The sequence below is a fragment of the Podarcis pityusensis genome, assembly GCF_964106645.2.
Source record: "Podarcis pityusensis genome assembly, chromosome: 10".
NCBI lineage: Eukaryota > Metazoa > Chordata > Lepidosauria > Squamata > Lacertidae > Podarcis > Podarcis pityusensis.
The window spans coordinates 61,608,624-61,634,371 of NC_138035.1; the positions used below are offsets into that span (position 1 = coordinate 61,608,624).

A 25,748-nucleotide genomic window follows, 5' to 3' on the forward strand; every position below is an offset into this window, starting at 1 on the left:
CCCGGGGTCTTGCAGCCAATTTCATTTTATTGCACATGTAGGTAGCAGGTGACTTGGGCTTTTAAAGTGGCTGAAATTCTGAAGGGAGAATAAAGAATTTAAGTCATGTAGTCTGAGGATACAACCTATAGCAGTTTTGATCCAGTAGAGTGCCTGGATGGGAATCCTATAACCATCCTTTAAGCTTCCACTTTCAACAGTATCAGCCCGTGTGAGAGAGAAAAAATAACTTGTTAACATTCAGATTTGGATGGTGTAATTTTGCTAATTTGGCCGTGGATCTTCCTGCAACCTCTCCCAACATGCTTCAAATAGAATGACATTTGAAGTAAACCAATTTTTCCCATCTTCCAAAAATGCACAATACAAGACCACAGCTGTCTGCATCCTTTTAGCAAGCTGCCACTTCTCTCTGTTCCCCCATCATCCACTTTCTCCCATCACTGAGGTGGTTCCTGATTTGTCTGTCACTGACTGTCGTTTTGCCCATTATTTGTACTTTATCGCCCTTTTCACTGCGTACTTCCCTCACCGTGTTCTTCCATATAAATCAAATTCTCCTCCTCCCCCTGCCCCGTCAACAGACTCTGTCCTTAAATGTTCCTTCCTCACTACTTATTTCTCTCCTGCATTGTCTGAGGTAGAAAGATGGTGCAATAACACGCAGATGCTTTCCTTGATAATATATGATTGCAATTGGGGAGACTTTTAGAGGCATAAATCTTATGGTATCCTAATTACAGTGCTGAATAATACTAAGCTAAATTACGCTGAATGAATAAAACTAGAAGCCAAATGCAGAAATTCACAGTGTCTGTTGAAAATTACACTGCAGTGTACAATGCAAGTTTCTATATGAGATTCACTATAATATAGATAAACTTTGAGATGTGAAGGTAAAAAAGTGCAATGGATGTTGTGGGGCTTTCAAGCATATGGGTCTGTTCTTGGATTTGGTACAGGAATTGAATTGGTGGTAGGAAGACTTAAGTACAGTGGTACCTTGGGTTACAGACGCTTCAGGCTTCAGGCGGTTCAGGTTACAGACTCTACTAACCCAGAAATAGTACCTTGGGTTAAGAACTTTGCTTCAGGATAAGATCAGAAATCGTGCTTCAGGATGAGATCAGAAATCGTGCTCCAGCAGCGGGAGGCCCCATTAGCTAAAGTAGTACCTCAGGTTAAGAACAGTTTCAGGTTAAGAATGGACCTCCAGAACGAATTAAGTCCTTAACCTGAGGTACCACTGTATGTATGTGCTGGTGTGCTCAAGCTTGTGGAAGTCATCTTAAAACTCCCAAATTAGCAGATTATGGGAAAGCAGTAGTGCTGTTGCCACTAACTTGCAAACACACAATTCTCAAAAATTGATTTATGGCAGGGATGGAGAACCTATTGAACTCTGAGGTCCATGTGCCCTTGTTGTTGCCCACCTTCGAAAGGCTACATACCAGTACAGTGGTACCTTGGGTTAAGAACTTAATTCGTTCTGGAGGTCCGTTCTTAACCTGAAGCACCACTTTAGCTAATGGGGCCTCCTGCTGCCGCTGCACCGCCAGAGCATGATTTCTGTTCTCATCCCGAAGCAAAGTTCTTAACCCGAGGTACTATTTCTGGGTTAGCGGAGTCTGTAACCTGAGGTGTCTGTAACCTGAAGCATCTGTAACCCGAGGTACCACTGTACTGAATGGGCCAAGGCTGGCAATGGGCAAGGTCACACTCCCTCAATCAACCCCACTTCCACACATACATACCCCAACCAGCGGATACGCTTGACAAAAGGACTTTAGCTTCACCGCAGTTGGGCTTTAAAACAGCATTCTAATTAGTCAGGAGCCTCAGTTTTATGGAGTGACTCTGATTCCATGGCAGAAATGGAAAAATTGATGGACTTCTTTTACAATATGGAACTGGCTCTTTTTTCTTTTTGAAATAAAAAGCAACTAAAACAAAACCTGACATTTACAAGCAACAGAGTACCTTATCTAACAGAATCCAGTATCATATCCAGTGTAAGCAACACTTATAATTCTGCCCATAAAGTTCCATTGTGAGTAAATGTACCGTATTTTTCGCTCTATAAGACGCACCAGACCACAAGAGGCACCTAGTTTTTGGAGGAGGAAAACAAGAAAACAATATTCTGAATCTCAGAAGCCAGAACAGCAAGAGGGATCACTGCGCAGTGAAAGCAGCAATCCCTCTTGCTGTTCCGGCTTCAGGGATAGCTGCGCAGCCTGCATTCGCTCCATAAGACGCACACACATTTCCCCTTACTTTTTAGGAGGGAAAAAGTGAGTCTTATAGAGCAAAAAATACGGTACTTCCCAACCTGGCAAGTACAACTTGGGTCCAGGTTACCCAAAGGACTAGCGGCCACTGTATAAAACTGTAAGAAAATTTATTCATGGAAATTTTACTCATGGTAAAAGAAGATTTACTCATGGTACAGAAGAACACAGAATGAGGACCTGAAATTTTTTTCCCCACCATTGCCTTTGCACTCTGGAATGCCTTTCTCTTAGAAATATGTGAAGCATTGTCCATCAGTTGCTTCAGACATCTTCTAAAAACATATTCTTTTTTCCAGGCTTTCCATGATCCATAAGATCCGACCCTGCTATTATTGATTTTTCTGTTTTTATCTCTTTTTATAAAACTGTTTTGGGTTTTCCTGGACAGACTCCCTCAGAAGGTTGTGGTCTCTCCTTCCTTGGAGGTTTTTAAGCAGAGGTTGGATGGTCATGTGTCATGGACCATCCTGCATTCCTTCAAACTCTTATGTTTCTATGATTTATAAATATAAAATATTTATAAATATAGTTCTAACACGGTGTGACTATTCCTGGTTCTCTGAAGCAAGCACATTAATACTGATATCTTCTTGAGCAAAGCAAACAAGGTATTTGTAGCCACTGCATTTTTTTCTGTGTGTACAAGTTGTCTCCAGTAAAGATCCCAAGAGTAGCATTGTAATTTCCCAAAATTACCTCTCTCCTTTTTTTAAGTACATGTGTAAGATGTGTGTTCACGTACACCAGCATGAACCAGCAGATTTAGTAAATGTCAATGTATTCTAACTACCAACAAATAGCAGTACAGTATAAGGAAAAGAAACCAGAATTTGAAACTAAATGTTGACCTTCCTCTTCTTGTGTTCACCCATGAAGGCTCTTTACTCAGTGGACTGATTGTAGGTTTAATACCGAGTGCTTATTATCTAGGTAGTATTATCTAGTTTTTAATTTTTCTTTGCTGCTAAAAGCAGTTCTAGAACAGCTTATGAGCCCAGCACAGTGCTCAGCATATTAAATACCTGACCTTTTTATGATGTGTAATTTTCTGTTTTGAAAGGGTTTTTTTTTAAAAAAAAAAAAAGGAGAAGGAGTTATATAACATACAGCACATTTTTCACATTTTTCAACACCTTTTTAGCTTATGGGTGTTGCTTTGCAGCTAGTTTTGAAACTCTGTTGTGAGAACTGGTCCTCGTTCATATCCAACAGCACCTCCAATCCCAGGTGGGAAGCCATTCAAGAACGTTTGCAAAAGACAAAAGCTACTGTTCAAAAAAAAAAATAGGAAAATCCCACATCTGCTAGGGCAATGTTCTTCAACCTCGTGTTATTGAACTAGAACTCTCATCATCCCCAGCCTGCTGGGTTGGAGCGATGGGAGTTGTAGTCCATCTGGGGACCTAAGGTTCAAGAACACTGTTGTTGTTTAGTCGTTTAGTCGTGTCCGACTCTTCGTGACCCCATGAACCAGAGCACGCCAGGCACTTCTGTCTTCCACTGCCTCCCGCAGTTTAGTCAAACTCATGCTGGTAGCTTCGAGAACACTATCCAACCATCTCGTCCTCTGTCGTCCCCTTCTCCTTGTGCCTTCCATCTTTCCCAGCATCAGGGTCTTTTCCAGGGAGTCTTCTCTTCTCATGAGGTGGCCAAAGTATTGGAGCCTCAGCTTCACGATCTGTCATTCCAGTGAGCACTCAGGGCTGATTTCCTTCAGAATGGATAGGTTTGATCTTCTTGCAGTCCATGGGACTCTCAAGAGTCTCCTCCAGCACCATAATTCAAAAGCATCAATTCTTTGGCGATCAGCCTTCTTTATGGCCCAGCTCTCACTTCCATACATCACTACTGGGAAAACCATAGCTTTTACTATACAGACCTTTGTTGGCAAGGTGATGTCTCTACTTTTTAAGATGCTGTCAAGAACACTACTCTAGAACAAAGCCAAGTGCTTGGCTATATGTAGGACTCACATGGAAGTGGTTTGCCTATGAAAACCACCCCTAAATCAATCAATCTCAAACCTTTATTGGCATGTAGACAAAACTCCGAAAGGTTCAGTACAATAAAATCACACAGCAAAATCTTCATCTAACGGTTAAAATGCTATTGCATAACATTCAGAAAATCCTCATTGTGCGTTGCAGAAACCTGGCTACTATCTCCATTGGGAGGAGCGGGTGGCGCTGTGGTCTAAACCACTGAGCTTCCTGGGCTTGACAATCGGAAGGTCGGCGGTTCGAATCTCCGTGGTGAAGTGAGCTCCCTTTGCTCTGTCCCAGCTCCTGCCAACCTAGCAGTTCAAAAGCATACCAGTGCAAGTAGATAAATAGGTACCACTGTGGTGGGAAGGTAAATGGTGTTTCCCTGTTCTCTGGTTTCAATCACACTTTCCTGTTGTGCCAGAAGCGGTTTAGTCATGCTGGCCACATGACCCAGAAAAGCTATCTGTGGACAAACACCAGCTCCCTCAGCCTTAAAGCGAGTTGAGAGCTGCAACTCCATAGTCGCCTTTGACTGGACTTAACCGTCCAGGGGTCTTTTTTACTATCTCCATTCTATCTCGATCCTGGGTAAACATTAGGAAGGTTGCCTTACAGGCAGATGAATTAAAGGTAAAGGTACCACTGACCATTAGGTCCAGTCGCGAATGACTCTGGGGTTGCAGTGTTCATCTCGTTCTATAAGCCAAGGGAGCTGGCATTTGTCTGCAGACAGCTTCCAGGTCATGTGGCCAGCATGACTAAGCCACTTCTGGTGAACCAGAGCAGCGCACGGAAACACCATTTACCTTCCCACTGGAGCAGTACCAATTTATCTACCTGCACTTTTTGGCATGCTTTCGAACTGCTAGTTTGGCAGGAGCAGGGACTGAGCAACGGGAGCTCACCCCGTCACAGGGATTTGAACCACGACCTTCTTTTTTTTAAAAAAATAAAATATTTATTGAGATTTTCAAAGTGTTACAACATAAAATAAAAGCAGAAGAAAATACAAAATAAAAATACAAATTCAAAAATAAGAAAAAAAGACAGAAAAAAACAAAAATACAATTTAAGAACATTTAAAAACAAATTCATTATTCTCGAATCCTCAACTGTCATTACCTTCTTTCTTTGACCTCCTCCTCCTCCCTTTCTTTGTATCCTAGTTATTAATTATCCCAGCAAATCCTTTCCATATTTCATAATATTCTGTCATTACATTACCCTAAACAGTTTTAATCTTATCTTTCTATAAGAAAATAAACCTTAAAGCTTAAAACTTAAATCTTATCCTTACCAACTTCTCATAACCATAATATTCTTTCATAATTCTTTAAACATCTTTACTAAAGCCGAGTAATTTCGTTCCAACATTTTTCTGACATTCATCAATTTTATAAAACAGTTCTAATGGTAGAAAAAAGAAATACAAACAGATCCAATCTTCATCCAACGTCCCTTCCTCCTGGTTCCGGGTTTTGTCAGTCCTTATTATCCCATCGATCTGGCCCATTAACCTGGCAACCTTATATCCGAGGCCCTCAAATCTCTTTTTTTTTTTTAAATAATCTTTATTAAAGTTTCAAAAGGTTACAAAAAAACAAAACAAAAACACACACAAAAATAACACAAAACACGACATAAAAAAAAAAATTCCACCTTTTAAGTCTCATTTTCAATAACTTCTTTTCATGACTTCCCCACGCCTCCCCTTATTGTATTCCAACTCCGATTGTTTATTCAAGCAAGTTTTTATCCTTAATGTCCTAATCATAATTTATTAATTTACTTAACCATAAATTATTAATGTGATTCTTTATAATAATTTTAAACCTTAATTCATTATTATCCATTAATTTAGATTATTTAGCAATTTTTAGAATATATACCTTAATCATACATAAAAAAAGATTAAAAAAAAAGAGATATAAAAACAAATAATAAAATACCTTCCCTAAGATTGTCCCTAATTCCCATCCACAGATTCCCCATTCTTATAATAATAAAGAGCATATAGTTTTACACTGCAAAATAAAAATCAGGCCCCCTTTGGACTTCTAAACCCCACCCTTCTCTTCCCGGTTTTAATCCCAAACCAAAGTCCAATTAGTCCATCTTTTTAGCCTGGTGACCTTACGTCCGAGGCTCTCGGATCTCTCTCAGTCCCTTTCCGCCGGCTTCTTCGAAAATCTTTCATATTGAACGCCCCAGGTCTGGGAAGTACCTTCTCCATGTTAACCATATTTCTTCCAGCAAGGCCTACTTGTTTAGAGGTGGAGCTCCAACTCTGTTTCTTAAGTCTATATGTCCCAAATAATCCAGTTTTCATCTTAGTCGAATTGGAATTCTTCTTGGCAGGTCTCCGGCTCTCTTTTATCTTCTGTAACTTTTCAGCCACCCCTTCTTTCTGCTCCTCCTGTTCAGCTGATGTCTTAGTCTTTGGTTTCTTTTCTTGTCCAGCTGCCTGTGTTTTGAGCATCAAGTCCCTTTCCAACTCAGTAGGTATATTTTCTGTTGACTTCGGTTTCGTAGGACTTGTAGACAAAACATGGCCTTGCTCTATCCTCTCTTGCAGCTTTCCCATGAGAAAAATAAGCTCTTGCAAGTCAGCTCGTATTTCCCGACCTAGTTCCATTCTTGTAATATCCAAGAATCCCCTCTAGAGGGATTCTAGTTACTTAGTATTTCTTTTCCCTTCCGATCCAAAAATCAAGTTTATTTGTATCAGTCTTTCTTTACTTTCAATATTTTGTAGCAGTATAGCCGGTTAGAATTTAAGCTTTGATTTTTCCGGCTTTGACAGCTAATTTGACAGCTGTCAAAAGTTTTCTATAAATCCTCTGCAGGCTCTTTTCACGGGTTACTCCCGGGCTTGAGAAAGGTGGTACTTAGTCCAAATAATTAAACTTTTGTCCTCCGGCACATTAGCTTAGTCCTTTAAATCTGTGGAATTTATATCTTTTATCGAATTACCCCAATTCTTCACGCAACCTTAGTTGACAGCTCCTTGCTTCAAACTGTTTACAATAAGGGGGGGGCGGACTTCCCTTTTTTTCACCTCCCCCGCTCGTGCCAAATTCATAATCAAATTATTTGTAATCCAATTTCCCAATTACTCACGGGTTGTTGTTCTTGATTTTAAGTCCAAATTTTAATAGGAAGAAGTCAGCGCTCTCCGACAAATGGCATGCGGCTTCGCTCGGCAGGGGAAGCAGAAGACTCACAGCACCACGCCGCTCCCCGGCACCCGTTCCGTAGCCTTTAAAAAGGCTCCTTCGCGAGTCGGGAGGGCGCTTAACGATGCCCGCCGAGTCACCATGTCCACGGGCTCCTATGCCCGTGGTTTTTGAGGGTCCCCGTGTCGCCGGCACGGCAAGACCCAGCCCCTGTCAAGCCGATTCCCTCCGGAGCTCGGAGGGAATCCGCCATTAGCCGATCGCGCTAACCCGGAAGTCCCGAGGCCCTCAAATCTCTTCCATGTCCCTTTCGCAGCTCTTCTTCATATTTGTAACTGTATTTTCCCTTGTCTCCTGCTCGTGGTAACTCCAGCTTGGCAATATTTTTAACCCTTCTCGACAGATCAGCCCCTTTTCCATACTCAGCACTGAATTCCATATGGTATTTAAAAGCATGTTTCAAAGACCCTCCAAAATTAAGAGCCCCCACAGTCCCAAACATCTCACGGCCCATTGCCAGATTTGAAAAGTCCAAACATCCCAGCATAGGGGGGTCAATCCAGCCCCCCATTTCCAAGCCAAACCAAACTTTTTCTTTCCAAATCTGGCTTTTTCCAAGTTCATTTGTCAAATCCGAAAACTCATATTCCTGTTGGGCCTGTTCTGTCAGGACACACTCCTGATTTAATTCCTGGGTGGGCTCCACATATTTTCCCACTGTCTGTTCAAAATTTCCCACTGCCTGTTCAAAATTTCTAGTCGAAGTCGTCATCAAATTCACCTTCTCATGTAACTGTTCCAGTAGGGCATTTGTTTTGTAGAAAGCACACAACAAAGCTTCTGAATACATTGTCCTGCAAGGTCAAATGCCTATTCCCACGATTGTAATCTGTAAACAGCTGCCGGCTCCCTGGAGTTGGTTACAGTTTCACAGTCTCCCTCTAGGGGGAAAACTTCTATTTGATCTTGCAACAAAGTTTCCCTTTTTGAGATACTTTGTCAATATTTGTTCCTTTGAAATGCGAAGGGAAACAGTGGAATCACTATGTTTCTCTTCTTTTAGCTGTCAAAAACGTTTGTCTCTGGTCAATGAACTTCAAACGTCAGTCCTGACACCCTGCTCCAGGATCAGGACGTAGGAAAGTTACTTTACTTTAAGCTCACTTTAAACAGTCCAAAAAAGATCCCCCTTCTTCTCCTGCTGTCGAAGGGGGGTTCCACAATTTTAAATGATGAAATCCAATCCTTTAAAAGCGATTTTCTGAGCTCTAGTTTACGTTGTCTTTGCTTGTGTGATGGCCTGGGATTCCGATTCTGAGAGTGAACCGGAGGAATCCCAGCCGGCACAGGAGTCCCCGCCTCCAGGGCCGGCTGAACTGGGGCAAGGCCTAGATTCTGAGGAGCCTGTACCTGTGCCAGATCCTCAGGAGCAGGCACCAGGTGAAACCATTCTGGCCCCAGAGGTGCTTGAGGACTCAGTGTCTACAGGTGAGCCTTCCCCGGGGCCCAGTAACCCTTCGGCCTCTCCTGAACTGCAGAGGCTTAGGGCAGAGAGGCGAAGGGAACTGGTTTCTCCCAGGAGGAGTGCTCGCCTTAAGGCCAGGAGAGGCGGGGCTCCTGGGGGCCGGGACCGCCCCTGGCCTTAGAGAAGATAAAGGGCAGTCAGCCCGGTCCCAGGTTGCGGGAGCAACGTCGTCATTGAAGAGCTGTTTTGGCCAGCATCCAGTCCTGTTCCTCCAGTGTTCCTGTTCCCCGCCCGGCTACCTGCTTCTGATCTTCGAGTGTTCCTGTCCCCGCCCGGCTCCCTGTTTCGGACCTCACCTCGCACTTTGTGGACTATCTCCAGGCTAGTGACTTAGGACTGAACTTTGACTACGGTAACAGTAACCTTCCCCCCGGGACCAGCACAGCTTTATTCTGTCTACAGAAGAACGGAAGGCTGACTTCCTGTTTAGACCTTCCCGTTCCGTACCAAATTGAAATAGATTTTTAAGATCCAATTCCTTTCTGCTCGCAAGTCCCCATCTAATGTCCAGTTGTTCAAAGTCTCAGTACTCACGGGTGCTTATTTTAGAGTCCAAATTGTCCCAGGAAAAAGGCAGCGCTCTCCGGCAACGGCTATGCGGCTTCGCTCCACGGAAATAGCAGTTGACTCACAGCACCGCGCCACTTCCCCCTCTTCACTTCGGAGCCCGTTAGTGGGTTCCTTAGCGAGTTGGGGAGGCGCTAAAGGTGCCCGCCGAGTCCCATGGTTACAGGCTTCATCCGCCTGTGATTTTTGAAAGGGTCCCCGCTTCGCCGTAGCGGGAAAGACTCGTTTTCCGTGGAGCTGGTTCCTCCGGATCAGAGGGAATCCGCCATTACTGATGGCGCCACCCCGGAAGTCTGAACCACGACCTTCTGATCGGCAAGCCCTAGGCTCTGTGGTTTAGACCACAGCACCACCCGTGTCTACCCCTAAATCAAAAGTGGCACTGGACAAGAGGAGTTAGTGTTATTGTTTCATGCAACATTGCTTGAACAAAGGCCTCAACTAGAGCCAGGGCCTTTTTGGCTGTGGCCCCGGCCTGGTGGAATGCTCTCCCACAAGAAACCAGGGCCCTGTGGGATTTGACATCTTTCCGCAGGGCCTGCAAGACGGAGCTGTTCCTCCAGGGCTTTGGGCAGGATGCAGTTTGACTTACTTTCCTTTTCTAAAACAAGGCTAAAGGAGGCTCCCAACCCACTCACAGGTCCTTGTATGATCAGTGGAAACAGTTGGTCCTGGCAAGTATTAACCACTCTCAGTTCCAACCTGATAATTGCTGCCTGCCCAGATTTTAACTTGTCTGAATTAATTTTAAGATGTATTTTAATTAATTGATGTCTGTTTTTATGCAAATTGTGTTGTTTTTATGATGTTAGCCGCTCTGAGCCTGGCCTCGGCCAGGAAGGGCAGAATACAAATAAAAAAATTATTATTATTTTTATTATTACATTACAAAAATAGTCACATGCCATTTCTAAGGCTCTCTGCGATAAAAATGCTTTGGGAGGTTGACACAGGCCATTTAAAATGTTTCATAAAATAGTATCTTCCAGCTATACTAAGTATTTTAAAAATCACTTATTGTTCAGCTTCCATTGGAGCCTGAGCATATCTGGAACTGCAAGGTTCCAGTTTTGCATGGGATCCTTTTTTTTTCCACATCCCAGCTCCTGCAGATTGATTATCTGAGCTGGGCTGGGCTGGGGATTTTGAGCTAATACCATGTTTGCGATAACCCCTTCACCTACAGGGAGATGGAGATGAATGTAATAGAGCAAATACTGGTGTATTTTTGAGGGAGAAAAGCTCTCAGACACACGACCCATAATACGAAAATAATGATGATAGCACAATTTCAGTATACGTTCTGCCCCTGAGGTAGTAGTTAATGGCTGTACTTTAGATATATAGTAACAACTGGAAAATATGGTGTAAAAAAAGAAAAGATGCGATTAAGTCTGAACACAGCCCTCTAACAAACACATACACAAACCCGAGAGAGAATGGTTCCTGCTGAGTTCTGCGATGTCTTTCCTGCCTGCATCAAGTATTTGTATCGGTTGATGTAAACACTTAAAGTAAACTTTCCCACATTTTGATATTAATAGGCAGAAACAGTTCCTTGTGATCCTCCACCAAGTTGTTTGGCAACAGTGGCTTTCCATGTTCATCTTGGTCTTGTTCATCTCTTATTTTTTTTATTCTTCATTTTTGAAGTCTGCAAAAAGTTACAGCAGGGGATGGGGCAACGGGGCAAAAGAACAACAGAGAGTTGCTTTCTTTTCAACCTGGAAAGCTGGATGTTTGGTTTCCTCTTGGTTCAGGTTAATCATTTGTATTCCTGCCAATATTATATTCTTAACACAGTATTTGGTCATGGAAGGTGGGAGTTGTTGTCCAGTAACATATAGTGGTACCTTGGGTTGCATACGCTTCAGGTTACAGACACTTCAGGTTACAGACTCCACTAACCCAGAAATAGTACCTCGGGTTAAGAACTTTGCTTCAGGATGAGAACAGAAATCATGCTCCGACGGCGTGGCAGCAGCTAGAGGCCCCATTAGCTAAAGTGGTGCTTCAGGTTAAGGACAGTTTCAGGTTAAGAACAGACCTCTGGAACGAATTAAGTTCTTAACCCAAGGTACCGCTGTATTTGGTCATGGAAGGTGGGAGTTGTTGTCCAGTAATATACAGGGATCCAAAGTTGGAGAAAGATGCCATAGAGGTACTGTTGTCTTTCCTGTGTCAAGCAAAATTATCTGAGAATCTTATTGAGTCATGTAAAACACATGCACATACTCCTGCAAAATGCAAGTCCAATCCCATACCCTATAACATTTCTCTGATGAAAATAGGGATGTATTATTCAATAATAATAATAATATTAGTACAGTGGTACCTCTGGTTGCGAATGGGATCCGTTCCAGAGGCCCGTTCCTATGAGAAAAGCCCGCAACCTGAAGCGCCGTATCTGCACAGGTCCGTGGTGCGATTTGGCGCTTGTGCGCATGCACGAAGCTAAATTTAGCGCTACTGCGCATGCGCGAGCGGTGAAACCTGGAAGTAACCCTTTCCAGTACTTCCAGGTTGCCGCGGGACGCAACCTGAAAAAACGTAACATGAAGCAAACGTCACATTAGTATTATGAGTATTTTATTTTATTTATACCCCACCCATCTTACTGTGTTGCCTCATCCACTCTAGGCATCTTCCAACATATATAAAAACATAATAAAACATTAAACACTAAAAAAAAACTTCCATGTACAGGGCTGCCTTCAGATGTCTTATAAAGGTTGTATAGTTACTTATCTCCTTGACTTGAGGGTCATATAACTCCATACCCTCTAATATTTATCCAATGAAAATAGGGACATCCTAAAGAAAAGTGGGAGATTGCAGGATCAAATCAGAAACCAGATTGACTTCTGTAAATCTGGGACTGTCCCTGGAAAATAGGGACACTTGGAAGGTTTGCAAGTGCCTTTATGTCAAAACCTCTTGTGTGGAGTACGTTATGGGAAGAAGTTCGTTTTTTCACAAGAGGGCAAGAATATTCTTGCAAGCTCCACCATATGCACTGTGAAACCACCTTAGGCTGCTTCTCAATCAACTCTGTGTTTACACCTTGTTTCCTTAGGATTTGTCAACAACCGTAGGCATACCATATTGTTTGTTTGTTTGTTTTTAAATGACCAAATTGGCAATGAAAACCTTTAGACTGCATGATTCTCTTGAGTTTTCTTTTGTGTTCATATTCACAGCGTGCAATTTAATTTTATTCACTACTAGTTTCTCTTTGGGTGCTTCGCAGTTTTTAAATAAATAACGAACTAGCGAACTGGAGTTAAGAGCATGTTCTTTACATGATTTTTCCCAAATTGAAAGCAGACTGGACGTAGTCATCTGAGACTGTGAACTATAATAATAATAATAATGTAAACCTCACTGGAAGTCACAGGAGCAACAGATTACAAAAAAGGCAATAAAGGGTTTTGCTTTTACCTTTAGAATTACCCAGTAGGCTGGGAATTATTCTGATAGAATGCTATGACTTCCAGGCTATCATTGCTGTGCAGGCAGGTATGTAGTCCTAAGAGGATAAAGGGCTCTTAGCTATACCTTATCGAAGTTTTTGTCACTCACCTTCTCCCCACCCCCTCTAATAAGCAGCAGACGGTCACTGTATTTTGATAAGGTCTTTCTTATTTCCCCTTTGTTAGGTCGTAGACCTTTTGTCCAACAACAGAGAATCATTAAAGATACTATTCATATTATTATTATTATTATTGCTGCTGCTGCTGCTGTTACTGTTATGATTCCACTCCACTGTGTTTATTCAGTTTTTCTCCGAGTGATTGAGGGTCAATTAACTCTTTATAGGGCAGTTTTTGGCTGCATGTACAGACTAGTGATTTTCAGAGTATGCCCACTGAAATCAATCTACAAGTTCGCTGACGTTAAGGGATCTGTTGCAAGTGTGACTAACACAGGGTAACACCAATGGGTGTGGAATACAGATGCCCGTGTCTCTCTTCACATTTGACTTTTGCATAAATACAGTGGTACCTCGGGTTAAGAACTTACCGTAATTCGTTCTGGAGGTCCGTTCTTAACCTGAAACTGTTCTTAATCTGAGGTACCACTTTAGCTAATGGGGCCTCCTGCTGCCGTTGCGCCGCAGGAGCACGATTTCTGTTCTCATCCTGAAGCAAAGTTCTTAACCCGAGGTACTATTTCTGAGTTAGCGGAGTCTGTAACCTGAAGTGTCTGTAACCTGAGGTACCACTGTATAAATGCATAGATACATCGTTTTGCTTGCATGCCACTTCTCCATAGTTAAAACATTGCTCGTACCCATTACAAATACACCAAAAACCATGAACAATAAATGAAATACATCAACATATATACAACCAAACAATTTCCACATAAAACAGAGAATCTAAAAATAAAGATACAAAAATAATAATATCCATAGCGGCAACAACCCCCCCCCCAAAAAAAACCCCTAAACAATACCCCAACCCAAGATGTGCATTTGAATGATTGGAGCATTACTGCTTTATGTTTGCTTTCTTTAATTTATGGGTGGCGGGAGAGAAATCTTAACCAAAAAAAGGGAGACACTGCAGAAGTTGCAAAAAAGTGCAAGTTATAAAACTAATTTCCCTTCTACCTGTATATGACCACAAAATGCACCTGAGCAGTAAACGAACATAGAACTTTTTTTCCTGCTATTGCTGAAAGACCCATTCTTTCTATGTGTTACATCGTTTCGCATAGGTCTATCTAGAGCAGTGTTTCTCAACCTTGGGTCCCCAGATGTTGTTGGACTACAACTCCCATCATCCCTGAGCTCTGGCCTTGCTAGCTAGGGGTGATGGGAGTTGTAGTTCAACAACATCTGGGGACCCAAGGTTGAGAAAGGCTGATCTAAAGGCAGCAAAGCAGAACTGTTGCTTGAAAGTATGAATTGACGGCAGCAAGTTGACTCCGCTTCAACAGGTTCTAGATACTTGATCCTTCCAAAACGCCCTTGTGCTCTAGAAAATATTACTTGATACCTCCATGCCACTTTGTTTGATTTTTGTTTTTTCAAATAACCTGGGGGGGGGGAGTTAAGTTTGGAAATCAAATAATACAGGCTAGTCCTGTGGAAATGCCTTTTGGAGAATCCATATGCTACTTGATTTTCTCGGTGCCAGAATAAAATGCTGTTGGCACTGTTGTGTGGAGCGGCAGTAGTTCTCCAAAGGGAGAAGAAGAAGAAGGTCCAAGTCATTAGTCGAAAGTAAGCCTTCCAGTTACCCAAGTCCTGAGAATTGCTGGACTGCTTAGGTATTTAAATAGTCGTGATTGCTGTGCCATCTGTGTTCTTAATTCTTTGCCCTCAAGAAATCTGTAGTGAAAAGAATATGACAGGAGAGTGATAAACTGTCTTGGAGATGCATATGTCAGAGTTAGGTTAGCACACTTGACGGAAGCCCAGGTTTTATGCTAAGGTAACCTTCCAGCTTGCTTTGAGTTATTCTGTGCCCCAAGATTCTTGCTACACTTGGAATGCCAAAAGGGAATTCTGTACAAGCCCTGCTGTGAATGTTTCCTGTACAAGCACTTCATTAGCTGGCAGCAAAACAAAACAAAACAAAAACACACACAAAAAATGAGCATCCAATATCTTCCTGGTTGCTTGGTATAAAACACTGAAAAAACTCTTGTGACTCATATTAAAAAAGAATCTTGTAGCAGAGGTTTAAAACTAGGAAACACACAGACCACAGATAGGAGAAGGAGGCCCACTGAAATCAATGGAAGGTTACTTTAGCATAAAACCTGGGCTTGGCCTTCATTTTAGTAGGTCATTTCCGAGTCTGCCTTCTTTGGATATTGAAAAGTATTCTCCAGCTTGATTTGAGAGCACCTAAATCTGTGCAAAGGGACGCGGGTGGTGCAGTGGTCTAACCACAGAGCCTAAGACTTGCTGATCAGAAGGTCAGCAGTTCGAATCCCCGCAACGGGGTGAACTCCTGTTGCTCGGTCCCAGCTCCTGCCAACCTAGCAGATCAAAAGCACGTCAAAGTGCAAGTAGATAAATAGGTACCACTCCGGCGGGAAGGTAAATGGCGTTTCTGTGCTCTGCTCTGGTTCGCGAGAAGCGGCTTAGTCATGCTGGCCACATGACCTGGAAAAACTGTCTGCGGACAAACGTCGGCTCCCTCTGCTCTGGTTCGCGAGAAGCGGCTTAGTCATGCTGGCCACATGACCCGGAAAAACTGTCTGTGGACAAACGTCGGCTCTCTCGGCTAGTAAAGCAAGATGAGCGCCGCAACTCCAGAGTTGTCTGCGACTGGACTTAACTGTCAGGGGTCCTTTACCTTTACTTTAAATCTGTGCAAAAGGTCATGTGATATAAATGTGATTTAAATTTTGACAACTATTTAACCTTTCTCCAAAAAGAAGTGCTTCGTTTAGGTTTGAGTTCTTAACTGGGCAAGCTGAGAAAGAAAATCTCAAGTAACAATGAAATGAGTTACACTGCTGCTGGTCCATGCAAGGCAGCTGACCTGAGTGGCAGCACTGGTTCAAGGCCTTGCTCATAAGATCTTTTTACCAGAACTGTTGGAGTCTGAAACAGCTTCTGACCCTGACAAATAGTTATTCATTGGGATCTTTAATGTGAAAAATGTTTTCTTTTCTGAAAAATGGAATTGGCAAGGGCTGGAAAAAAGAAAGAAGTGCTTATAACAGTGCACTAAAAAGAATAATGTTCCTTTCCCCTTTTTTTAGGTAAAAAAAATAAAAGAAGAAGCTACCTGTGGAAAATTAAGTGAAGTGAAAAAAGAACCAGAGAAGAACGTAAGTACTTCTCCCTGTTGAAAAGCTTGATAGTATGTCAGACCTGCCAAGGAATATTAATTCTTTTAAAAACAGAAAACACTGGGTTCAGAATGATAGACATTTTAAAGATAAGTTATGTAAAGTGTATCATGTTTAACTGTGCATATGTGGACTGCAGATTATAAAAATATTAATTTCCTTTGCACAGTCATTTGAAAGTCAATTAAAGAGGCATCTTTGGGATATTACAAATAGCCTAAGAACAAGCCCAGTTTAATTATCTAAAAACATTATTAGACTGATTACCACGTTTTCTTTTGCTTTTTGACTTTTATTGCTGGCTGTGGGAGTATAGGGGCATGTAGCAGTGTTTTTATCTGCACTGTGTCATAATTTCTGCAAAAAAAAAATCTAAGTAACAAGAATGCATGCATTTGGAGCATAAAGATTAGAGATGTTCAAAACATGGAACTTAATAGTGAGAATTGATGGGATGTTTGTCAACAGCTGTATGGATGACGTTAGCTAGTGTTTAACACCAGCACAAAACTCTAGCCTTCTGTCAGTGGCAGAGAAATGAACACAAAAACTGAGGAATATTTTTCTTGCAATCTGGTATGTTTTTATCTCATATGTATGCAGGCAAGGCAAAGCATAGCAGGCATCTGCAAATGTACTGTGCACAGTTATGAAAAGTATGATTTTTCACATTGCTGGAATAGCACGCTTCCACCATTAACTTTCTAGCTGAAGACAAACAAATTGGGTATCTTGATCGCTGGCTTTCCAGTTCAGAGCAGTTTAAAGAAACATCTGAACAGAACTTGAAGCAAAATACTACCTATAAGGTTCTGTATTTGGAGGAATTTCTTGGGTTTTTGTTTTTGTTTTTTTGCTATGTGATTTTTATAAATGTAATTAAAATTTAATTCAGAAGAAGAAAGGAAAGCTGTTTTTCCCTTATTTTAGGAGCCCTCAGTGTGTACTTACATGGTTTGATGTAAGACAGGGACGTGCGTTCTCTGTGGTTTAAAACAACAACAACCAAGAAATGTTTGAATACTGTGTTAAAATAAGCTGCATTCCGAGGCCTGAATAAATTATGCAGGCTAAGTGAGTATGCTATATATGCTTAACTTGAATATTTCTGCTTCTGCTTCTTAGACTAAGGGCAAAGAGCTATGTAGCCATTGCCACCCAACCACTAAAAATCCCCAGTTCCTTCCTTCCTGTGGCTGCCACAATTTTTCCAGTTACTGCTCACGTTTTTACACAATCTAAACTAGCAAACTTCCAGACCCCAGCCTTTGAGTGCCGTGTTGAATGGATCATACTTTGTCAGGATACATACAGTATCCTGTATGGCTTAGGTGCTTTACCTTGCCATAGCACAAATTGCATTTTGCTGGTTTGCCTCTCTAGTACAGCCTTCCTTTTCTGCAGTTGTTCTTCAAATTACCTTCCATTTACAATCATATCATCAAGTCCACCAGGCAAGAGGGGACCCTTTAGATCTGCCAGCACCACTTCTATCAACTTTTGAAATGTCCCAGATCATTACTGTTGTGGGTTGGTCTTCAGGAGATACCTCCTCTTGCCAGTAGCTGCTTGCCAGATCCAAGGTAGAGAACCAATAGGCATTAGCAAGCAGATCTAAAATATATTCAGTCCCTGGGAAGAGGATGGGCATCTTTCACAAGGGTATTATTCAACCACAAATAGTCGAGACCACAGATACAGTGGTACCTCGCAAGACGAATGCCTCGCAAGACAAAAAAACTCGCTAGACGAAAGGGTTTTTTGTTTTTTGAGCTGCTTCGCAAGACGATTTTCCCTATGGGCTTGTTTCGCAAGACGGAAACGTCTTGCAAGTTTGTTTCCGTTTTCTTAACACCGTTAATACAGTTGCGACTTGACTTCAAGGAGCAACTGATAGAATGCGGTGTGGTAGCCTTTTTTGAGGTTTTTAAAGACTTTGGTGATTTTTGAAGCTTTTCCAAAACTTTCCCGACACCGTGCTTCGCAAGACGAAAAAAATCGCAAGACGACAAAACTCGCGGAATGAATTAATTTCGTCTTGCGAGGCACCACTGTACTCTGTTTGACGCGAGCCGTCACAGACCTGCTCCCAGATAGTAGTCCTTTCCCATCCTCTCTCAGAAAGCAACTCTCCTCTTTTTAGGTCAGAGATACAGGTCACAACAGGGATCCCAATACTCCATGGTCCATTGCAATCTGTTATACTATCAGTCACGATGTCCACATAGCTTTGTCTTGGTTCTTATTCATTTATCATTACTCCCTGCTGTCTGCCATTCAATTCCCATTTTCTGTCATCCCACCTTAAAAAAAACAAAACAGCAACATCCGTTCAGTCCTCTGCTTATGCGTGTCTTTTGTTAATTTAATTATGTAAGCTCACAGCTTTAAGCACAGGAGAAGTTGTCTTTACACTGAGAACTACACTGAGAACGTACCTTCAACTAGAGGGCCACAGCTCACTTGCAGATCGTGTTTATTGAGCGTTATTGGCATGGCTGTCTTAACAGTATAGCCGATCAGCTTATTCATGATGCACCCAGCACTCTTTAAATATTGGATATCTACATAGGGTTTTCTGCTATGATAACTCCGCAAGCTTTCTGCAAGCCTCAAGGCACTTATTCACTATTTGTGCACGTGGCACAATAGGAGACAGATTTGTTTGAGCGGACAATCCAATTGATAACCATGTTGCTTGCATCCATTTCTGTCCACCCCCCCCCCATTGCTTCCATACCTCCCAGTAACAGAAAACCGCGGGAAAATTCTGCTTAGTGATTGGTAACATCAGATGTTGAGGGAAGGGGAAAAGGACTGAACTGGCCTCTAATATGTTTTGATATACCATGGGAAGATGAACTGCTTTTTTCTTTTCCTTTTTTACTTTATTTCCTTACGTAGTTATGGTTACTTATCACCATTACATCTTCAAGCATTTTTCAGCCACCATGAGGTCATGTCACATATATGCAAAACTGGCTTTCTCTGGAGTTCATGGTGCATGAAAGTGACTTGCTACCATATGTCGCCCACCCAATTTTGAAGCACGTTGAGATCAGCGTACAGGCTTGTGAAATGTTGTGTAACGATTCCATTATTGTAGGCATTTGTGTAGAAAAGCATTCCCAGTTGCTTCTATTACTGTTGTCTGCAGAGATAGAACCACAGACACAGAATCATAGAAGGGACCACAAGGGTCATTTAGTCCAACCCCTTGCAATGCAGGAATGTTTCCTTCAGCCAAAGAAATCGCATATCACCAGATCATATATGTAGATATGTAGAGTAATGGAACATTAGCTTGTGGGTGCTGCTTGCAGACATCTTGTGAATCGGAAGGATTCAACAAAGTTAACATTGCATAAATTTGTCAGTGGTGTGTTCTTCTGAGACATGGGAAAGGAAGAATCTCTGAGCACACAGATTTTGATCCCATTTCAAGCAAAATTATGCATGAGTGGCTGAATTTTTAATCGTGTTTGACATACTGCTGCACTGTGTGTGTTTTATGTAACAATGAAAATGGTTTTGAACCATAACACCTTGTTTGAACCTGTAATTTGTTTCTGACATATTCACACAAATGGAATGTTTAAAGGAAGAGAATTGGATGGATTGATCTTTAATTTGAGACTAGTTTGAAGATTACCATGTTGGGAAAAAATATGTTTGTTATATATATTCTTCAGGTATGACCCAGAAAAGAATTTTTAAACCTCACTTCTGTAATTCTCATTTTACATGTAGGGAACTGATTCAGCCATTATTCCAACCCGTTGTTTAGCATTATGCAGCCAAATAGACACAAGCGTCAGTCTTTGCAGCAGGGGAAAAAATAATCTAATCAGAAGCTGCATAGTTTCAGTGCAACTTTTGGCCTGTTTCTTGGGCCTGCTTGTAACACTGGTGAATTCCATAAATTCTGACATGTAACATCTGAGCAGTTGGTCAAAATAAGAAATAGTAACAGTGCCAATTTCCAGGAGAATTCAAATAGTGCTCTGTACTGTTCAGGGATGCAGGTGGCGCTGTGGGTTAAACCACAGAGCCTAGGACTTGCCGATCAGAAGGTCAGCGGTTTGAATCCCTGCGACGGTGTGAGCTCCCGTTGTTCGGTCCCAGCTCCTGCCAACCTAGCAGTTCGAAAGCACAAAGTGCAAGTAGATAAATAGGTACCGCTCCGGCGGGAAGGTAAACGGCGTTTCCGTGTGCTGCTCTGGTTCGCCAGAAGCGGCTTGGTCATGCTGGCCACATGAGGCCGGCTCCCTCGGCCAATAAAGCGAGATGAGTGCCGCAACCCCAGAGTCGGTCACGACTGGACCTAATGGTCAGGGGTCCCTTTACCTTTACCTTTACTGTTCATTAGATAAGGATGCTCCACACATGCTCTGCATTCTCTGAACAGCTAACCATTTGCAAAACTAATGTTTCTGCTTCTATTATCCAACTCTCATGACAGACAAAAATAGTTTTCAGCAGTGCATCCATTGTAATAGGAGAGTACTTGAAGGAAGCTTTTTAAACACACACACACACACACACACACACACACACTGGAATTTACGCATATCTTGGTAGTTATTGACCAAATGAGCATGAGTGGAACAGCTGTAGTAGAAAATAATGCAATAATTGTACATGCATGTTGCAGATTTTCTGTCAAGGATTGTGAATAAACAGGCCAGTGGGCTCTTGTTGACTGAGAAGGACAAACTATAGGTTGCATGCGGGAGAGTATGAGCATGAAAAAGTAGTGGTTAATCATTCAGAGAGTTTCCCAAATAGATCTAGCACCATATTATTTCCACTCGCAAGTGATAAACTGCTGCCACAATGTGTTTGAATTACTTTGAAATATTCAAAATCGGTAATCTGGGGGCCATGCAATCTATTCAATCCTATCTCTCATTCACAGGGAAATAATTCCAAGAATGTGAGAAGTAGCACACATATAAAATATTTGGAGGCAAGAAGAGTGAAATGTTATAACAGTCAGACTGGATTCCAGTTTGAGTCCAGAGAAATGTACAGTGGTACCTTGGGTTAAGAACTTAATTCATTCCGGAGGTCCGTTCTTAACCTGAAACTGTTCTTAACCTGAAGCACCACTTTAGCTAATGGGGGCCTCCCGCTGCTGCCGCGCCACTGCCGTGCGATTTCTGTTCTCATCCTGAAGCAAATTTCTTAACCCAATGTATTATTTCTGGGTTAGCAGAGTCTGTAACCTGAAGCATATGTAACCCGAGGTACCACTGTATGTGTGTTTATTTTTTTTAAAATCCATTTAAATGTACTGTAGAACTCCATCCTTTCATTTCGGGTTTTTGTGTGTGTGTGCAATACAATTGTGGCAATTCCCCTTGCCCCAAGCCCTCCAACAAAATGCCCCAGACATTTCCTCGAAATAAGTGTGGTTCCCCCCCCCCATGGGCTTCATGAACTGGGGGGAAAGCTTTACGCTGCCTACCCTTAGGTTCATGTGATGGTTTGTATACCTTACTATACACCCTGATCAAATAACAAAATAGTTTGTTCCACTGACTCTGATATTATTTCCACTAATTTAGTGGAAATAAAACCATGGTTAACTTCATTTTTTGGGGGGGGGGGTTTAAAAACAAACAAATGCTTGTACTATATCTGCAGTGTTTGTGTGCAGGATTACATGCACAATTTTTAACCTTAGCAGATAATCCAGAGCTATGTGCGGTCTGGTGCACAGAGTTGAGCCCCTGCAGATACTACGCTGTTACTACTTCAGTGAGGAAGCAATTTCTGCCTCTGCAGCCCATTGCGTGCATTCAGCTCCTGCCTGCAGGGAAGCGAGGCTGCTCATGTGTGCTCCAGCACTTGCAAATAAAAGGTTTTAGAACAGACCTTTTCAGCTAGCCTTATTATAGCGATGTAGTACTGACAGCAACTTAAAAAGCAGAGACATCACCTTGCCAACAAAGGTCCGTATAGTTAAAGCTATGGTTTTCCCAGTAGTGATGTATGGAAGTGAGAGCTGGACCATAAAGAAGGCTGATTGCCAAAGAATTGATGCTTTTGAATTATGGTGTTGGATGAGACTCTTGAGAGTCCCATGGACTGCAAGAAGTTCAAACCTATCCATTCTAAAGGAAATCAGCCCTGAGTGCTCACTGGAAGGACAGATCCTGAAGCTGAGGCTCCAGTACTTTGGCCACCTCATGAGAAGAGAAGATTCCCTGGATGTGATGGCCTGGGACTCGGGCTCAGACTTGGAGCCAGAGGAGTCTCAGTCCGCACCGGATCCTTTGCCTCAGGCAGCAGCCGAACCTAGTTTGGGGCCTGATTCTGAAGAGCCCCAGTCTGCACAGGTTCCCCTGCAACAAGCACCAGCTGGGCCAAGTCAGGGGCCTGAGCCTGCCCTAGCTCCAGGTGTGGGGATTACCTCGTTGCCCTCAGCTGGGCAATCATGCACAGCTGCTCCACTACCAGTTGGGTCAGGAGAGGCTGAGGGGGCCTCTGGGTCTAGTAACCCACCAACATCTCCTGAGCTGCAGAGACTGAGGTCTGACAGAAGGAGAGACCTAGGTACTCACAGGAGGAGTGCTCGCCTTCGGGCGAGACAGGGAGGTGAGTCACCAGGGGAGCAGGACCGGCCGTTACCCCGACAGAGATAAAAGGTTGCTGGACCCCGCCCAGGTTGCAGGAGCAATGTTGCTGTTTGCCAGAACCTGCCTGTGATCCTGTGCCTGACCTTGTCTGGTTTTCTGCCTTGGCCCTGTTGGACTGACTCCTCGTGGAACCCTTGGATTTGGGACCGGACCTGGACCACGTTGCTCAGGTTACCCCCAGGCCCAGCACACTGGAAAAGACCCTGATGTTGGGAAAGATTGAGGGCACAAGGAGAAGGGGACGACAGAGGACGAGATGGTTGGACAGTGTTCTCGAAGCTACCAGCATGAGTTTGACCAAACTGTGGGAGGCAGTAGAAGACAGGAGTGCCTGGCGTGCTCTGGTCCATGGGGTCATGAAGAGTCAGACACGACTAAACAACAACTAGAAGTACTGAATACCTTATGATGATGAGCCTTGTTCGGCACTCAGCCACAGGAACTATACCGCTTCAGGTGTCGAAATGAAGCTGTTTGCTCAGAATCATGAGACAAGCCATAAAGGATCACAGCTAGAAACCTTGGAAGGCATTTTCTCTCTCCCTGTGCCAGAGTTCAGATATGAGTTTAATATGTGCGGGCAGAAAATGACTTCTGGTTGGCTCCACAAAAAGAGATTTCCACAACTATAGGCAGGTTCGGGGAAGACCTTCCTTTGAAGGTTTTTAGGCAACAATATACAGAAAGGTGCATGAAGGCAGGAGACAAAACCAGAGGCACTGACAGGTAAACTTATCTACCTCTCACTGCTGGCAGGAGTTGCAAATTCTGGCTGCTATGCTTCCAGTTTCTTAGCTCAGTTCAGTCACACGGTCAGCTCAGTCAAGCTGGGTGTAGGTGACTTGTTTCTTTTGCTGCACCACTTTTGGTAAATTTAATGAGTTGTGATATTTATTAGGCAATTGGACGTGTTGAATATGCAGTTTCCTCAAATGGCCTGTAGTAACACATTAAATGTGTGTCTCTAAAAGTACTCTGATGCCTTGTAAACAGGAATTGTAGCTTGTTTGCTTTCCAGCGTAAAATTGTAGCATTGGTTTCTCCTCCAGACCCCACCCCTTCTTCGGACTGTACTCACTGCTGCATGTTCTCCCTCCTCCCTCCCCCCCCTTTTTTTGCTTTTCATTTGCAGTGAAGGTGGGAAACAAAACCACAGCAAAAATAGGTATGTCAGCTAAGAGGACTTGCCACATAAGCAGGAAAAAAGCTGGGACACAAAGGCATGTCAACTTAATTGACCAGTACACTGGCTGACATTGTTGTCTAGATTTCAGCTTTAGAGGAATTAAACGCTGTTTGCCTCTGGCCCAACTTGGAATGGATCTGTTCCTGCTGGTAACAAAGCCACGAGACAGAAGGGCTTGTGAACTCGTCCTTAATTAACTAGGGCATTTTCTTTCAATCCTACAGGTGATTAAGAAACTGCCTTACACCAGGTAACACTACTTATCTCTCTAGTGTATTCTGATTGGCAGTCCCTCTGCAGAGCATATTACAGTAAGCCCTCGATTTATAGTCAAAACACATCATGGGTTCAAAGGCAGGTGGGAAAGTCTTTTTTCCCAGACGCCCGCCTCTTTTTTGCCTCTCTCTAAATTTTTTAACTTTTAATTTTGCCAAGCACATAAGGCTGAATGTGCACAAGTTAAATTTACATAAATTGCGGGTTCACTGTATTGTATAGTGGTACTGTATTGACAGAATCTGTAGACACAAGCTCTGAAGCAGCGTTTTATCTTTTGCATAAATGTTTTATTGAAACTTTTCATCATATAATACAATGAAAAACTAATCTGAACAAATTAATCTAAATATTTTTTTTTTAAGAAAAGGAAACAAATCAAAGAGAAAGAAGGGGAAGGAAATACAAAGCCCACTTTCAAAGGTGGATCTTAACCCCTGTCTCACACAAAAGGGGATGCACCCCTCCAGCCCTAATCTGGGAGGACTTTCTTTTCCCATCCTTCTATCCTGGGAGATTTTCCCTGCCCTGCCTCTGACACAGGGTCTTTCACCAACCAACCATTACCTTCCTGTGCGTATCTTCATTAACCCAGAGCAGAGGACATAAAAAAAACCAAATGATAAGCAAAAAGCAAAGTAGATAATGGAAGAAGGAAAAATATAATAAAGCAGCATATAAAAATACGCTATATCTCTGGCCAGGCAAATGTCTCACTTGAATAATCAAGTGGGAGTAAACACAATTTTAAAAATTCAGATTCTGTGAAAGAGAGCAGCTGGCCAATTACAAGTTATAGGAAAGGCAGAAAGTGGTTATCTTGGCTTTTTAATGACCCATGTAACTAATCCTCACCATTATAAGCTTGTTTAGAATGCCACTTTCAAGACATCTCATGATCACATGCACTGTGCATGTTATTTATTATTTACTATCCATGGGAATTACAAGAACTGAATGAGCAGAATTTTGAATGCACAGAATCTCTTAACACACCTTTTGAATGAAATCTGCCCCCCCTTCTTCAAAACAGTTGGATTTTCAACATGAACTGTGTTCTGTATCTTGACCAGCTATATTTCCTTACATCTACTTGCCTCTGGGACGCGGGTGGCGCTGTGGGTAAAACCTCAGCGCCTAGGACTTGCCGATCGCATGGTCGGCGGTTCGAATCCCCACGGCGGGGTGCGCTCCCGTCGTTCGGTCCCAGCGCCTGCCAAGCTAGCAGTTCGAAAGCACCTCCGGGTGCAAGTAGATAAATAGGGACCGCTTACCAGCG

At 42.6% G+C, this 25,748-nt stretch overlaps 1 protein-coding gene across 3 annotated transcripts in view; it reads left to right on the forward strand.

Moving 5' to 3' along the window:
- Window positions 1–25,748, forward strand: part of PLXNB2 (plexin B2) — a 347,788-nt gene that overhangs the window by 162,577 nt on the left and 159,463 nt on the right. For 2 of the 3 annotated variants that reach the window (XM_081023404.1, XM_081023405.1), the window contains exon 3: window positions 16,274–16,342. The gene's annotated coding sequence lies outside the window, so the exon portion shown is untranslated. The remainder of the gene's footprint in view (window positions 1–16,273; window positions 16,343–25,748) is intronic. The other variant, XM_081023406.1, reaches the window with a different exon arrangement.